The sequence below is a fragment of the Rattus norvegicus genome, chromosome Y, assembly GCF_036323735.1.
Source record: "Rattus norvegicus strain BN/NHsdMcwi chromosome Y, GRCr8, whole genome shotgun sequence".
In the NCBI taxonomy this organism is placed as follows: Eukaryota; Metazoa; Chordata; class Mammalia; order Rodentia; family Muridae; genus Rattus; species Rattus norvegicus.
In genome coordinates, this window is record NC_086040.1 from 324,159 (window position 1) to 341,508 (window position 17,350).

A 17,350-nucleotide genomic window follows, 5' to 3' on the forward strand; every position below is an offset into this window, starting at 1 on the left:
TTGTAAGAGTGTCTCAGTATTTTGACTTAGTTTACTAGTATATAATTTTATATATTCCATACTTCCTTATCCAGGAACCACTCTCAAATGTTATAAAAAACTTAATTTCTAACTTTAATAACTTTTTCCTTTCTTAAGATCCCAATATCGGCTCTAATTCATTTTCTAATAATTTCTTTAAAGTTTCTTTGCAAGTCAAACATTAACCTGGAACTACTATTGTGCAGTTATTACATTGTTTCCAAGATGAGAACACATAGCACACACCTGGGCTTTTAGGGCTGTGCTGTACTGTGCCCCTAATGCCTCAATTTCCAATTGTTGAAGAATCATTACATCAAGGAACATCCAGTTTCACAGAAATCACTAGAGCAGAAGGAGAAAGAAGTAGGAAAGTCAGATATAATAGAATAATCATGCACAGCCAGGTCAACTGAAAGGCAGTCACACACAAATGAAATCTATACAGCCGTTGTCCAGGGCCAAGGTTAGGAGAAATAGGAAAAACCAGTTTTTACAAAGAGCTGCTGTGTGTGGGCTTCTGAGATATCTCTATCCCAGCCTTCTGCTGGCAGTCCCTGTCATCGTATGTTGTACCCAGCACACATGAACCTCAAGAAAAAGGATGACCTAAGTGCAGATGCTTCAGTCCTTCTTAAAAGGGGGAACAAAAATATTCATAGGAAAGGATATATAGACAAAGTTTGGACCAGAGATAGAAAGAATGGCCATTCAGAGTCTGCCCCACCTGGGAATACAACCCACATACATACCAGACAATATTTCTGAAATATTTCTGATGCCAAGAAGTGCATACTGACAGGAGCCTGATAGGCTCCTGAAAGGCTCTGCCAAATATCATGACAAATATGGAGGTGAACAACAATTGAACTGTGTTCCCATTGGATAAGTTAGAGAAAGGATTGAAGGAGCTGAAGGAGCTTGTAACCCCATGAGAAAAACAATACCGACCAACCAGAGCTCCCAGGCTAAACCACCATCCAAAGAATACACAAGGATAGACCCATAGTGCCAGCTGAACATTTAGCAGAGGATGGCCCTGTTGGGCACCAATTGAAGGAGAAGACCTTGGCCCTGCCAAGGCTGGATCCCCCATTGTAGGGAGATGTCAGGGCAGGGAGGTGGGAAGGATAGGTAGTTAGGTGGAAGAACAACATCATGGAAGGAGGGGGAGGGGATATAGGATAGACGGTTTGTGGACAGGAAACTGGGAAAGGGGATAACATTTAAAATGTAAATAAAAAGGAATTCAACAAAAAAATGAAATGGACTTATGTGCCAGTGAGAGGGAGGGGGAAGAATGGGCTGTTTCAAAGCCTATCTCCTGAGAGGTTCTGATGAACCCTACTGATACAGATGAGGAGAATTGAAACTAACCATCAGACCGAGAACAGGGACTGCAATGGAGGAGTTAGAGGAAAACCTGAAGGGGTTTGCAACCCCAAGGAAGACCAGAGCCTAGCCTCTGACATCCTAGATCCCACTACTTCTGGTTGTCCTAGGCTGACAGCATCTGGTGGTCCAGAGGAAACAGCGGCTTTCTTTCTGGAGCCCACCATGTAAGTAAGACGGTCAGACAAGTAACAAGTCTGAACAACTAAGTGTGAGGTCAGAGTATGTGACATTCAAGAACCCCAGCTTGCTTGTCTGCTTGTTTTTTCCCTTCCTTCCTTCCTTCCTTCCTTCCTTCCTTCCTTCTTTCCTTCCTTCCTTGCATTTCTTCTTTTCCTTTCTTCCCCCTCTCTCCCTCCCTCTCTCCTACCCTCCCTCCCACGCTCCTCTCTCTCTCTCTCTCTCTCTCTCTCTCTCTCTCTCTCTCTCTCTCTTCTAAATCTAGAGCCAGTAATGGTGGTTAAGAGCTCACAGCTTATGACTTTTAAGAGCTGACAAATGAGTTCTATAAAACACAGTGATTCTGCAGACTACATAGCTTCAGGTTTCCTGGCCTCTACCTCATCTTCCTGCTCACAGACCATTGTGTCCCACAGCTCACAGCTTCAGATATTCTGCAGGTCAGAGTTAATTACTATTTAGACTCCTCCCAGTGTCTAACAATGCTTCTCACCCCTACCTCGTATCCTCCCCTTCTCCACCCCACCACTGCACAAAGTTTGAGTACCTAGGTAGGGCCCAAAACAGACTTTCTAGCTTGCACAAGTAACTGACAATCTAGAGCCAATAAAATTTCTTGAAAGGCCATCCTTCTAAAATGCACACTGGTCCAGAGCTCACATCTTGACTCTCAAGTGCACCAGAAGCATCTGACTACCAAAGAGCTTACAAGTGTTTGCAGGGGCACTGTTTACAGGGCAGTGAACGAGGAGGAAGAATTCAGACAAGAGAAGCAAAGATTTTGTAGGACTGAGCAACGCAAGCAGAACTCTCTAGTAACTAGCTAAGCAATATATAAAACACAATGGGGGCACCCAAATTCCATGGGGAAGAGAGCAGACCACCTAGGAGACATCCCAAGACCTCAGGACAGACTGCCACCTCTGCCCACCTCGGCCCATATCCCTGGTCCAAGGGGAAAGTGCACAGTGCCTCTGGACACAGAGATATAGGAACAGATAGCCACTGGTACCCGTGGTTCTGGTCTGCAACCAGGACTGAACTGAACCGTCCAAACAGCTCCCTGCGCCAAAATCCAATGGGGGAGAGAGCTGGAACCTCAGAAGTGTGGATACTCCTGAGAAGTCAGAGGAGAATACCCTCTGCCCACAGTCCAGACCCAAGAGGGAATCGCATTGTGCCAACTGTGCTCACTGGGTGCAAGGAAGTACATAAGCAATCAGGGGCAGAACCTGGAATAGAGCTGGAAGACAGTCTCCAGGAGCACCAACACATCTGAAATCAGAGCACCTGGTATCAGAGACAACCCAATGGCTAGAGGCGAGCCCAAGAGCCTAAGCAACAAAAACCAAGACTACTTGGCATCATCAGAGCCCAGTTCTCTCACCAAAGAAAATACTGGATATCCAACACACCAGAAAAGCAAAATTTAGATTTAAAATCACATTTTTTGATAATGATGGAGGACTTTAAGAAAGACATAAAGAACTCCCTTAAAGAAATGCAGGGGCCTTGCTGATCCTGGCCCACAGCTCCCTGCTCCCAAACCCCATGGGAGAGAGAGCTCTTCGCCCAGACATGTGGGCACTCCCGAGACTGCAGGGCAGGAGAGACCACCAGTACTGCCCACCCTTGCCCACATCCCTGGCCCAAGAGGAAACTGTACAGGGCCTCTAGAAACAGGAAGATAGGGGCACTCAAGCTGCAGGAAAGCTGCGGTCCAGACTCTGCCTGGAACTGAAGGGACCTGGTCAAACAACTTCCTGCACCCAAATCCCGTGGGAGGGAGAGCTAGACCTTCAGAGGGGCAGACACGCAGTAGTCAGCTGATCTGGCTACTCTCTGCCCACATTTCTGACTCTAGAGGAAAATACCTGGTGCCATCTGGGCCCCCTGTGCACAGGGACCCAAGATAAGATGGGGCAGGCCCTTCTGGTTACTGCCCTCACTGAGAGCTGAAACCCAGACCCAAGGAGCGACTTCAGGCCCCAGACCAGAGGTAAGACCAACTTTTCTGCTCCAAGTGACCTGCCTGGTAGACTCAGGACACACTTCCACAGGAACACCTGAAGACCAGTAGACAGAAACAACTACAAGCCTGAAAGCAGAACACTCTGTTCCCATATCTGGCTGAAAGAAAACAGAAAAATAAGTCTACAGCGCTCCTGACACACAGGCCTATAGGACAGTCTAACCACGGTTGGAAATAGCAGAACAAAGTAACACTAGAGATAATCTGATGGCGAGAGGCAAGCGCAGGAACCCAAGCAACAGAAACCAAGACTGCATGGCATCATCAGAGCCCAATTCTTCCACCAAAGCACTGAATATCCAAACACAACAGAAAAGCAAGATTTAGATTTACAATCACATTTGATCATGATGATGGAGGACTTCAAGAAAGACATAAAGAACTCCCTCAGAGAAATGCAGGAAAACACAAATAAAAAAGCAGAAGCCAATAGAGAAGAAATAACAAAATCCCTGAAAGAATTACAGGACAACACAATCAAACAGGTGAAGGAATTAAAAATGGAAATAAAAGCAATAAAGAAAGCACAAAGGGAGACAACCTGGGATATACAAAACCAAAGGAAGAGATCAGGAGCAGTAGATACAAGCATCACCAACAGAATACAAGAGATAGAAGAGAGAATTTCAGGAGCAGAAGATTCCATAGAAATCATCGACTCAACTGTCAAAGATAATGGAAAACAGAAAAAGATACTGGCCCAAAACATACAGGAAATCCAGGACTCAATGAGAAGATCAAACCTAAGGATAATAGGTATAGAAGAGAGTGAAGACTCCCAGCTCAAAGGACCAGTAAATATCTTCAACAAATCATAGAAGAAAACTTCCCTAACCTAAAAAAAGAGATACCAATAGGCATACAAGAAGCCTACAGAACTCCAAATAGATTGGACCAGAAAAGAAACTCCTCCCATCACATAATAGTCAATACACCAAATACACAAGACAAAGAAAGAATATTAAAAGCAGTAAGGGAAAAAGGTCAAGTGACATTCAAAGGCAGACCTATCAGAATTACACCAGACTTCTCATCAGGGACTATGAAAGCCAGAAGATCCTGGACAGATGTCATACAGACCCTAAGAGAACACAAATGCCAGCCCAGGTTACTGTATCCTGCAAAACTCTCAATTAACATAGAAGGAGAAACCAAGATATTCCATGACAAAACCAAATTTACACAATATTTTTCTACAAATAAAGTCCTGAAAGGCATAATAAATGTTAAAGCCCAACACAAGGACACAAGCTACACGCTAGAAAAAGCAAGAAACTAATCATTTTGCAACAAAACAAAGAGAAGACAAGCACACAAACATAATCTCACTTCCAAACATAAATATAACAGGAAGCAACAATCACTATTCCTTAATATCTCTCAGTATCAATGGCCTCAACTCCCTCATAAAAAGACACAGATAACAAATTGGATATGCAATGAGGACCCTGCATTCTGCTGCCTACAGGAAACACACCTCAGAGACAAAGACAGACAGTACCTCTGAGTGACAGTATAAAAACAGCTTTCCAAGCATTGGTCTGAAGAAGCAAGCTGGAGTAGACATTCTAATATCGAATAAAATCGATTTTCAACTAAAATTCATCAAAAAAGATAAGGACACTTCATATTCATCAAAGGAAAAATCCACCAAGATGAACTCTCAATCCTAAATATCTATGCCCCAAATACAAGGGCACCTACATACATAAAAGAAACCTTACTAAAGCTCAAATCACATATGGCACATCACACAATGATAGTAGGAGATTTCAACACCCCACTCTCATCAATGTGTCGACAGATCATGGAAACAGAAATCAAGCTGAGACATAGACAGACTAAGAGAAGTCATGAACCAAATGGATTTAACAAATATTTATAGAACATTCTATCCTAAAACAAAAGGATATACCTTGTTCTCACCACCTCATGGTACTTTCTCCAAAACTGACCACATAATCGGTCATAAAACAGGCCTCAATAGATACAGAAAGATAGAAATAATCCCATGCATCCTATCAGATCACCACTGGGTAAAGCTGGTCTTCAAAAATAATAAGGAAAGAACGCCCACATATACGTGGAAATTGAACAATGCTCTACTCAATGATAACCTGGTCAAGGAAGAAATAAGGAAAGAAATTAAAGACTTCTTAGAATTTAATGAAAATGAAAGCACAACATACCCAAACTTATGGGACACAATGAAAGCTGTGCTAAGAGGAAAACTCATAGCGCTGAGTGCCTGCAGAAAGAAACAGGAAAGAGCATATGTCAGCAGCTTGAGAGCACACCTAAAAGCTCTAGAACAAAAAGAAGCAAATACACTCAGGAGGAGTAGAATGCAGGAAATAATCAAACTCAGAGCTGAAATCAACCAAGTAGAAACAAAAAGGACTATAGAAAGAATCAACAGAACCAAAAGTTGGTTCTTTGAGAAAATCAACAAGATAGATAAAGCTTTAGCCAGACTAACGAGAGGACACAGAGAGTGTGTACAAATTAACAAAATCAGAAATGAAAAGGGAGACATAACTACAGATTCAGAGAAAATTCAAAAAACCATCAGATACTACTACAAAAGCCTATATTCAACTAAACTTGAAAATCTGCAGGAAATGGACAATTTCCTAGACAGATACCAGGTACTGAAGTTAAGTCAGGAACAGATAAACCATTTAAACAAGCCCATAACTCCTAAAGAAATAGAAGCAGTCATTAAAAGTCTCTCAAACGCGCTTATCTAGGAAGCGCAAGGCCCTGGGTTCGGTCCCCGGCTCTGAAAAAAAGAACCAAAAAAAAAAAAAAAAAGTCTCTCAAACAAAAAGAGCCCAGGTCCAGACGGGTTTAGTGCAGAATTCTATCACACATTCATAGAGGACCTCATACCAATACTATCCAAACTATTCCACAAAATTGAAACAGATGGAGCACTACCGTATTCCTTCTATGAAGCCACAATTACTCTTATACCTAAAACACACAAAGAACTAATAAAGAAAGAGAACATCAGACCAATTTCACTTATGAATATTGATGCAAAAATCCTCAATAAATTTTTGCAAACTGAATTCAAGAGCACATCAAAACAATCATCCACCATGATCAAGTAGGCTTCATTCCAATGATGCAAGGATGGTTTAATATATAGAATACAATCAACATAATCCATTATATAAACAAACTGAAAGATAAAAACCACATGATCATCCCACTAGATGCTGAGAAAGCATTTGAAGAAATTCAACACTCCTTCATGATAAAAATCCTGGAAAGAACAGGAATTCAAGGTCAATATCTGAACATAGTAAAAGCCATGTATGGCCAACAAGTAGGTAATAATAAACTAAATGGAGAGAAACTTGAAGCGATCCCACTAAAATCAGGGACTAGACAAGGCTGCCCATTCTCTCCCTATTTATTCAATATAGTTCTTGAAGTCCTAGCCAGAGCAATCAGACAACAAAAGGAGACAAAAAAGGGGATACAGCTTGGAAAGGAAGAAGTCAAAATATCACTATTTGCAGATGATATGATTGTATATTTAAGTGATCCCAAAAGTTCCACCAGAGAACTACTAAAGCTGATAGACAACTTCAGTAACGTGACTCGGTATAAAATTAACTCAAATAAATCAGTTGCCTTCCTCTACACAAAAGAGAAACAAGCCGAGAAAGAAATTAGGGAAATGACACCCTTCATAATAGTCCCAAATAATATAAAGTACCTCGGTGTGACTTTAACCTAGCAAGTAAAAGATCTGTACAATAAGAACTTCAAGACTCTGAAGAAAGAAATTGAAGAAGACCTCAGAAGATGGAAAGATCTCCCATGCTCATGGATTGGCAGGATTAATATAGTAAAAATGGCCATTTTACCAAAAGCAATCTACAGATTCAATGCAATCCCCATCAAAATACCGATCCCATTCTTCAAAGAGTTAGACAAAACAATTTGCAAATTCATCTGGAATAACAAAAAACCCAGGATAGCTAAAGTATCCTCAACAATAAAAGGACTTCAGGGGGAATCACTATCCCTGAACTCAAGCAGTATTACAGAGCAATAGTGATAAAAACTGCATGGTATTGGTACAGAGACAGACAGATAGACCAATGGAATAGAATTGAAGACCCAGAAATGAACCCACACACCTATGGTCACTTGATTTTTGACAAAGTAGCTAAACCATCAAATCAAAAAAGATAGCACTTTCAGCAAATGGTGCTGGTTCAATGGCATGCATTCTTATCACCCTGTACAAAGCTTAAGTCCAAGTGGATCAAGGACTTCCACATCAAACCAGATACACTCAAACTAATAGAAGAAAAAGTGGGGGAAAGTCTCAAACACATGGGTAATGGGGAAATTTTCCTGAACAAAACGCCAACGGCTTATGCTCTAAGATCAAGAATCGACAAATGGGATCTCATAAAACTGGAAAGCTTCTGTAAGGCAAAGGACACTGTTGTCAGGACAAAACGGCAATCAACAGATTGGAAAACATCTTTACCAATCCTACAACTGAGAGAGAGCTAATATCCAAAATATACAAAGAACTCAAGAAGTTAGACCGCAGGGAGACAAATGACCCTATTAATAAATGGGGTTCAGAGCTAAACAAAGAATTCACTGCTGAATGGCTGAGAAGCACCTAAAGAAATGTTCAACATCCTTAGTCATAAGGGACATGCAAATCAAAACAACCCTGAGATTCTACTTCATACCAGTCAGAATGGCTAAAATCAAAAACTCAGGTGACAGCAGATGCTGGCGAGGATGTGGAGAAAGAGGAACACTCCTCCATTGTTGTTGGGATTGCAAACTGGTACAACCATTCTGGAAATCAGTCTGGAGTTTCCTCAGAAAATTAGGCATTGAACTACCTGAGGACCCACCTATACCTCTCTTGGGCATATACCCAAAAGATGCCCCAACATATAAAAAAGACACATACTCCACTATGTTCATAGCAGTCATAGCATAGTATTCATAATAGCCAGAAGCTGGAAAGAACCCAGATGCCCTTCAACAGAGGAATGGATACAGAAAATGTGGTACATCTACACAATGGAATATTACTCAGCTATCAAAAACAACGGCTTTATGAAATTCATAGGCAAATGGTTGGAACTAGAAAACATCATCCTGAGTGAGGTTAACCCAATCACAGAAAAACACACATGGTGTGCACTCATTGATCAGTGAATATTAGTCTAAAAGCTCGAATTACCCAAGATAAAATCCACAGGCCACAGGAAGCTCAAGAAGGAACACCAAAATGCGGATGCTCCCACTCCTTTTTAAAAGTGGAAAAAATATCCATAGGAGGGGATATGGAAGCCACATTTAGAGCAGTGACTCAAGGAATGGTTATTCAGAACCTGACCCACATCTGGCCCATATATATATACAGCCACCAAACTAGTTAGGAATAATGAAGCTAAAGAGTGCATGCTGAAAGGGACCGGATATAGATCTCTCCTGAGAGACACATCCAAAGCATGTCCAATACAGAGGTCATTGCTAGCAGCAAATCATTGAACTGAGAACAGGACCCATTGGGGGAATTAAAGGAAGGATTGAAAGAGCCCAAGGGGCTCGCATCCCACTAAGAACAACAATGCAAACCTGAGTGTCCAGGGACTAAACTACTACTGAAAACCTATACATGAACTGACCCATAGCTCCAACAGCATATGTAGCAGAGAATAGACTTCTTGGGGCAAGGGTGGAATCTGAAGCCTTGGTCCTGCCAAGGTTGGAACCCAAGTGCAGGGGATATGGGGGGGTGTATAAGGGGAGTTTATAGGGGGAATACCCTTATGGGGGGGTCTTGTGGACAGGAAACAGGGAAGGGGATTAATGTTTAAAATGAAAGTAAAGAAATATATCTAATAAGAACATTTTAAAAATTAACATAAAATAGATCAGAATTTGAAAATGTAAAAAGCAAACAAACAAACAACCAAAAGAACCCCACTCGTCCATTGAAAACAGGATTGCAAACTTGTTCAACCACTCTGGAAATCAGTCTGGCAGTTCCCCCAGAAAACTGGAAATTGTTCTACCTGAAGATTCAGCTATACAACTCCTGGGCATATGCCCAAAAGATGCTCCACAATACCACAAGGACACATGCTCCATTATGTTCACAGCAGCCTTATTCATAATACCCAGAAACTGGAAGCAAATCAGATTGTCCCTTGACTGAAAAATGGATATCAGCCAAAATGTACAGAAGACTCATGATACATCCCACAGTCTGAAGAGTTAAACAAGAAGGAACTCCCAAGTGAGGGTGCTTCAATCTCACTTACAAGGGGGAACAAAATAATCATGGGAGGCAGAGGGAGGGAGGGACCTGAGTGGCAGAGGGGAGGGAGAAGGGAAAAGGGAGAACAGGATCAGACATTGGGGGGAAGACAGGAGAGAGAAGCCCAGAGGGCCAGGAGAATGAATAGAAACATGCTGTTCTCAGGGGTGGGTGATGGGAGTTGAGGCACTCGGGGAGAGGGGGGTATGCCATCATGGAAGGTGGTAACCCCTAGAAAGTCCTAGAGATCTGAGATGTGAGAGACCTTGGCCCAAATGCCCACCAGTGAGGAGATGGGACCGGAAGTGCTCACCTCTAGTAGTCAGACAGGGTCACCAGTGGAGGGATGGGGACACCAATCCACCTGCAGATTTTTGACCCACAATTGTTCCTGTGTAAAAGAAATGCAGAGACACAATGGAACACACAGTGAAGGAAAGGCGATCCCATGACTGGTCCAATGTGGATCCATCCCATGAGCAGGCACCAACTCTTACTGACACTGTTACTGATGCTCTGCTGTGCTCTCAGACAGGAGCCTAGCAAGGCTGTCTTCTGAGAGGCTCTGCCAGCAGCTGACTGAGACAGATGCAGATCCTTAAAGCCAACCACTCGACTGAGGTCGGTGGTGCAGTGTGGGAAAGTTAGGAGAAGAATTAAAAGAAGTGAAGGGAAGGGCAACCTCAGAGGAAGAACAACAGTACCAACTAACCTGGACCCCTGGTAGCTCCCAAAGACTCAGTCACCAACCAAAGAGCGTACATGGGCTGGTTCAAGTGGACCAACTGCCTTGTCTGTCCCCAGTGGCAGAGGACTCAGCTAATCCTGTCAAGACTCGATGCCCCAGGGAAGGGGAATGCCCAGGGATGGGCGCACCATCTCAGAGGTGAAAGGATGGGGAATGGGGTGAAGAGCTCTGGGACGGGAGACTGGGAGGAGGCAACATTTGGGTGTAAATAAAGAAAATAACTAATTTTAAAACTGAAAAACAATAAAAGAAGAAGCTAAAATATTTACCAATGACCTGCTGGGGAAGGGTTTGGGGTTGATTAAAAATCATTAAAAGGGTTTAAAATATGTCTCTCGTGACCTCAGGTCTATTCACGCTAACAGAGATTGATTTAACAATATAAGTCTAGCCTTGCTCTGCTGGCATTACTACGATATAGCTATGTTTTATACACTAACCCATGCAGGAAACTGTTATGTTCTACACTACATAAAGATTAAAAAATTCCCCAGATTCTTTATGAATTATGTTTATAAGTTAAAAACTTATAGCTTCCATTTAAAATAGTTATGTTAAATCTAAACCCAAGAGAGGTTTAACGTAAAGTCCTAGTCTTACAAAAGCTATTAAATTACTGTAGACATTTAGCGACAATTTAAAAATGCATGTTCATAGTCACCTTATAAATGACCAAATTGTTGAATATGTTCAGATTGCCAAAAAAAAAACAAAAAAACAAAAAAAAACACACACAGACAAGGATCGCTTAACTGAGATATGCCATAGAGACCACAGGAGCCTGGGATGACTGGTCTGGGTTATGAACTATGGACGAATCTCTGTCTCTCTCTGTCTCTGTCTCTCTGTCTCTCTCTCTGTCTCTCTCTGTCTCTGTGTCTCTCTGTCTCTGTCTCTCTCTCTCCCTCTCTCTTCTCCTCCTGCTCCTCTTGTTTCTCCTTTACTTTCTTCTTCCTCTTTCTTTCTCTTTTCTCTCCACACACTCACCCTTTCTCTTTTTCTCTTCTCTCTCCTGACTCAGCATGGCAACTCCCCTGACCTCAGACCTTGAGCTCAATGAATTCAACCCAAAGCAGCTTTCCAGAATTATTCCTTTTAATATGATCTAATTGGCTTGAACTGGCTCATTTCACCAGCAGAGAAATAAAGTATCACTAATCGCTATTCATGTCTCTGATAAATGATTAGATAAAAAAATGTTCTAAGATATGTAGAGGTTTGAAGATAAGTTCTGAGGGTCTCAAAAACTATTAAACGGGTGTGTGTGTGTGTGTGTGTGTGTAATATTTCAGATTTCTTGACCCTCCTATGCTGTTATTGCCCTGGGATCTTGAAGATGCAAGATTTGCTGGAGTAAGACTGCCCACTACTCAGTCACAAGCTCAGAATTCTGAGTTTTCTTTAGTTGTCTCCTGACTTACAAATGGTTTTCATTAGGCTAAAACATTTCTGTCCAACCTTTGTACCTAGCTCTCTGGACAAAACACCAAACCAAACCAAACATATCTTTTAATCTAAAGCTATCGTTTTTGCTAAGACTCAAAGGCATGAGTCTGCTCTTGCTGTCATACAGACACATGTTAACTGCTTTTTTAAAATATGAATTTTAATATGGTATGCTTATATATCTCCATCTGTGAGCTAAATTTCATATAAACTTCAGGGAGTCAAAGAAATCTCAAGACCTTGATCTACCCGCCACATGTCAAATGACTCTAGATAAGTACATCCAAACTTTCTGCACATGTCTGTCCCTCAAAATGAGATTCCCCCTCTTTCTCCAGGAGATTCCTTACCTTCTCCAATTACTAGGAAATTATACCTTGTGCCCCTGGGAGTCTATGATATCTCAGCAGATTCTCAAGTGGCTGGCAAACTCCATCCAGGGATCACCAGAGGACTGCAAACTGCTGAGCTCTGTCTGCACTTGCTGAAAGTAAAACAGATCAGCTGTTGTGATTGTTTCCTATCTCTTCGACTGGATCAGCTAATCAGCTAATCTTCAAATAAATGCTTACTTGTGAAGAACCCTAGGGCCTTTGGCCAGCCTTACACCCCCTGTCTCCGGGGCAAGACTAGGCCAAGTTCTATTCTCCACCCACAGGAACATTTTTGAGTAGAAAATTCTCAGACTGTACTGACTGATGCTTGATGGCTTTAAAGGTTAATATTCTTAGCCGATAAGCAGTAACCTTGCTGAGGTAACCTGTTCCCATAAAAGGCATAAGAACTGCTTGTAATAGCCATTCGGAGTCACTTTCTAGTCACTCACCTTGAGGGACTAATTGAAGGTTGACCCTGAAGTGATGAAAAATAAACCTCTTGCTTTTCCATTGATCTGCATCTCGGTGTCTCACTCGGGGTTATCTCGAAGTAAGTACCACTGAAAGAGGGTTGTGGGGTGGGAGGGTCGTCCTGAATTTGGGTAGACACCCCTGCCCCCATCCCTGGAGACCTATCAGAGTGCAAAAGGACAAACTCAGCAACAGGCACCTACTGCTGTTTGTCTCTGGTCTTTTGCTTTCACTTTTGACTCCTGAGCATGGTGTTGGCTGGAAAGCCTCTACCCTGGTGTGGGTCAATTGCAGAGGGCAGATGTGGCTTAACTCTGTGACCCTGGGGATTCTGGAGGACACTTCAGGCCCCTGGAGGGAGTCAGGAGGACTCTGCACTATTGAAACTTGCTAAACTCCATACTGGTAGGATCCAAGGGAGTCGCCAGGTTACCTGGTTTCTACACTCACAGCAGGGCCAAAGTGTTTGTGTGTTGTCTTTCTCTGTGTTTGTTGGTGTTAGTTATCTCATTTTGTGTTCTTGGACTTGAAGTCACAATATTTTTGGACATGGGACAGACTGAATCTACCCCATTAAACATCCTAGTTAACCACTGGAGGGAAGGTAGGGAAAGAGGAGAAAACTTGTCAGTAGCGAAAGACCCCCGGAGTGATGACACCCTCACTCAAGTCTTGGGATAACTCGACCCCATAAGAACTCACACAAGACCATCCTTGCTGTAATCACATGAGGTTTATGGATAGCAACCAGTGCACTGGGGTCGAGACTTGTATCCCACGCAGGGGCAGTGGGGTTCGACCCCTAGAGGCTGGGAGAAGAGCTATTTAAAGGGAGAAACCACAACCCGAGGGGGCAGGGATGGTGTCATTGGAAAGTGTGTAGAGTAACAGTGAAAAATCACAAGGAAAAACTCTCTGTCTCCCAAGATTGTCTTGTAGGAGGAGCCATCTCCTGCTTCTCAGATTGTTTAACTTCATGGTCTGCTCGTTCCTAGGAGAAGTTGCTTCCTGCTTCTCAACATTGTTCTCTAAGATTTATGGTCAGCTAGTTTCTGGGAGAAAGCTGTTGAGCTGGCCAATGTAATTACCCATTTTATAGCCCTAGGAGAGGCTTCTTGGAACATACAATTCTGGGGCCTGAAACATATCCCTCCTGCAAGTTAAGCAGCCAGGCACTAATACTTACTACTGAATGCAGGACATAGGAGCGGTAAACCATCCAGTGGCTGACATCCGCCCTACTGTGCCTAACCCCTACACCCTGCTGAGCTTTTAGCCACCGTCCAGAATTTGGTACCTAGTCTCAGACTTGAAAGAAGCTTTCTTCTGCCTGCCTTTGGCACCCCGAAGTCAAGAATACTTCGCCTCTGAGTGGAAAGACCCAGAGGATGGGACCACCAGTCAGCTGACATGGGACTAGATTCTTTACCACTTGGGCTCAATCCAGCTACCTTACTGCCCGATCCCACCTCAAGCCACCACATCACAAATGTCAAGGAAAACTGCAGAATCCCATGGGTGGAGAAAAGAACTCTCCCACTGACCCCTGCTTGGAGACGAGGCTACCTGGTTTAAGGGCAGGAAGCAGGCGACATTTGATTTTAATGTACTGAAGAGAGAGGTGTTTTGGTTTGTTCTTCTTTGATTGGTTGTGGTTTGTTTTTTCCATTTATTTAAAATAGATCTCTTTCTCACTTCATATATCCTGATTATGGTATCTCCTCCTTCTACACTTCCCAATACCTGCATCCATCACTTCTGTCCCTTCTTGATCCCCTTCCTTTCTGTCTCTTATTGTAAAAAACAGGATTTTAATGTTTAATAATAAATTATAACAAGATAAAACATACTAAAAAAATAACAGAAAGAAAAGAAACAAAAAGTAGATACAAGAATCAGAGACCCACTCACAAATACCATACAAACACTAAACTGAAACCCATAATATACACACAGAGGACCTGGTGGAGACCTATGGAGGTCCTGTGCATCCAGCCTCAGTCTCTGTGAGTTCATATGAGCTTTGCTCAGTTAATTTAGAGAGCCTTGTCTTTTCTTTCTGTCCTCCATTCCCTTTGGCTCTTACAATCATTCCAGTTACTCTTTCATGAGGTTCCCTGAGTCCTGACAGGAGGATTTGATGAAGAAATCCCACTTAGGGCTGAGTGTACCAAAGCTTCTCCCTCCCCATGCCCTCTTTCTACCCCCCCCATTCTGTATTTTTTTCCCATCCGCTGCAGGAGGAAGCTTTGATGACTGAACAAAGCTGTATGAGTACAGCGAAATGCCCTTAACAGTAATTTGTTGGGATCTTTTAATTTTATTTTTCTATAGATTGGTAGTATTTGCTTTTAGGTCACTGGGCTCTTTAGTCTCAACTTCTTGGCCACCCAAGCAGTGTCAGATATAGGTCTGATGGAGGGAGCCGTAAGTCAAGTCAAATATTTACTAGTTAGCCCTCAAATATGTGACATAGATACCATAGCATGTCTTGGAGGTAGGATAGCATTATACATCAAAAGATTTGTGGTTGGTACCTTCTGCTGGCCTTCAGGAACAAATAAGCACACATGAGTGAGTGAGCACAGTCTCAGCTACATGAGGCTCACAATACCGCTCTTCCCAGCACATAATTGAACCACAGGTGTGGAAATAGATGTAAACACTATTCATTAATGCTGAAACATCAAAATCTTAAGTTTGCTTAATCATCGTAGGAGGCGGAGTCCGATGTCAGAAGACAGAATGAGCCAAGTGAAATAGTTCAGAGAATCATGGGACCCATCCGTAATCAACCAAATTTTTCAGTGAAATATGAAGAGCAACGGTCCAGCAAAAGGGTAAGGAAGGAATCCCATGCACTTGAATCTAAAACACTGACCTTTCTACATCAGCTGCAAGAGCATTACAAGAGGCCAGGGTTAAAAATAGCTGTAAGTTCCCCATATGTGTGTATGTACATGTACCTGTCCTTCAGTCCTTTTGTAAGCATCCATGATTCCAAGAAGAATGATATCCAGATTCAAGTAGCATGTAAATGCAAGGAGTGTTTTATTCTGTAGAAGTTCTGCATGCTGGGGTCTCCCATTATCAAGATAGATACCCGAGTGAGCTTGCAGGTTTGATTTAAAGCACATTGGGGAATTCCCAGGTAGGTGACCTTATCCCGCTCTATCTCTTAGGGAATGTTATTGGAGCATGGAGCCTGGAATCTGTTGTTGAGTAATTCAGGGGTAGGTGGCCTGACCTTGTTCTATCTCTTAAGGACATTCAGAACTATTACCTGGGTGTGAAGGCTGGATACTGTTGCTGAGCCATTGTCCTTACTTTAGGCCAAGTGGTGGGGCAGTTTCTGACTAGTTGCATGAAGCCTCAGTTTTTAGTCCTAATCTCTTGAACTGCCAATTTGAGACCTGTCATGGAGTCAGCCTGTCTCATCATTTCACCCTCAGTTTGGGCCATCTCCAATCCTTGAGAGATTTTAATAAAACTGTTCTGAAACAAACCAAACTAAAGCACTGATTATGCAGAGACAGTAAGTCCAAGCTAACATCAGTAGAATCTGGCATGGATTCTTTGACCACCCCTGAGCAGCCAACATAGAAACATCATTCGTCATCTAAGGCTGCACAGAGTCCTCCCTACTAGAGGAACAGCAAGTCTAGGCCTCTTCTGTTCTCTCAGACCACTTCTGTCAGGGATGCACTATTTCATCTCCTATTTTCCTGTATCTATCTCTATCCGTAGGGCCTTGAAATTTTTATCTAGGAGTATTAGGACTGAGGCACCTACAATAGCAGCTCCAGCCAGCCCTATAGGCCAAGGAGAGAACCTAGAAACACAACAGAAGTGACCTGATTGTGTGGAGGTGCTAGCTGGCTGGAGACATCCTACCCAGAGTAGTAAGTCATTCTGGGTACAAGCTGTACTAGAACATAAAAATCCTCAGTTGCATTTATAGCCAGGCCATAAATGTATGTAGTAAGCCCTGAAGTACGCGTTACAGTGCAGTGGCAGAGGTGGGAATCAGTTGGGGATATCTTCTTTCCAATGCAGAGTCCCTGTCTGGTAACCAACGGTTCTTTGTTAAGTCCAGGGAGAGAGGAGTTAAGAACCAGCAATCTGATCTGCCTTCTTGCCAGCCACTGTGAACTTGATGACAAGGTTTGTAGCATCTCCATTGGGGGAATCCAGATAGTAATGGGGTAGTGGCTGGTGCAGCAAAATGTAGGCAGCAAGCAAGCAGGATCACTGGAGTACTGGAGTCACAGTTTCAGTATCAACAGGGTATGGAGTGACCTTCCATTGTTCCTGTTGCCTGGAAGTCTCCTGTGCTGGACCTTGACTGCTGGATCGTCTCTCCT

At 42.8% G+C, this 17,350-nt stretch overlaps 1 protein-coding gene and 1 long non-coding RNA gene across 2 annotated transcripts in view; one reads left to right on the plus strand and one right to left on the minus strand.

Moving 5' to 3' along the window:
* LOC103694537 (mediator of RNA polymerase II transcription subunit 14-like) overlaps positions 1-16,102 on the plus strand; it is a 63,098-nt gene extending 46,996 nt beyond the window's left edge. The window contains exon 4 of the transcript XR_010061845.1: positions 15,704-16,102. The gene's annotated coding sequence lies outside the window, so the exon portion shown is untranslated. The remainder of the gene's footprint in view (positions 1-15,703) is intronic.
* On the minus strand, positions 9,177-13,486 carry LOC108353311 (uncharacterized). The gene is made up of 3 exons (XR_001842836.3): positions 12,965-13,486; positions 12,489-12,622; positions 9,177-10,335 (listed from the first exon to the last, which is right to left on the minus strand). It is a non-coding gene; the product is annotated as an uncharacterized LOC108353311 (long non-coding RNA).
* Positions 16,103-17,350: the final 1,248 nt, after the last annotated feature.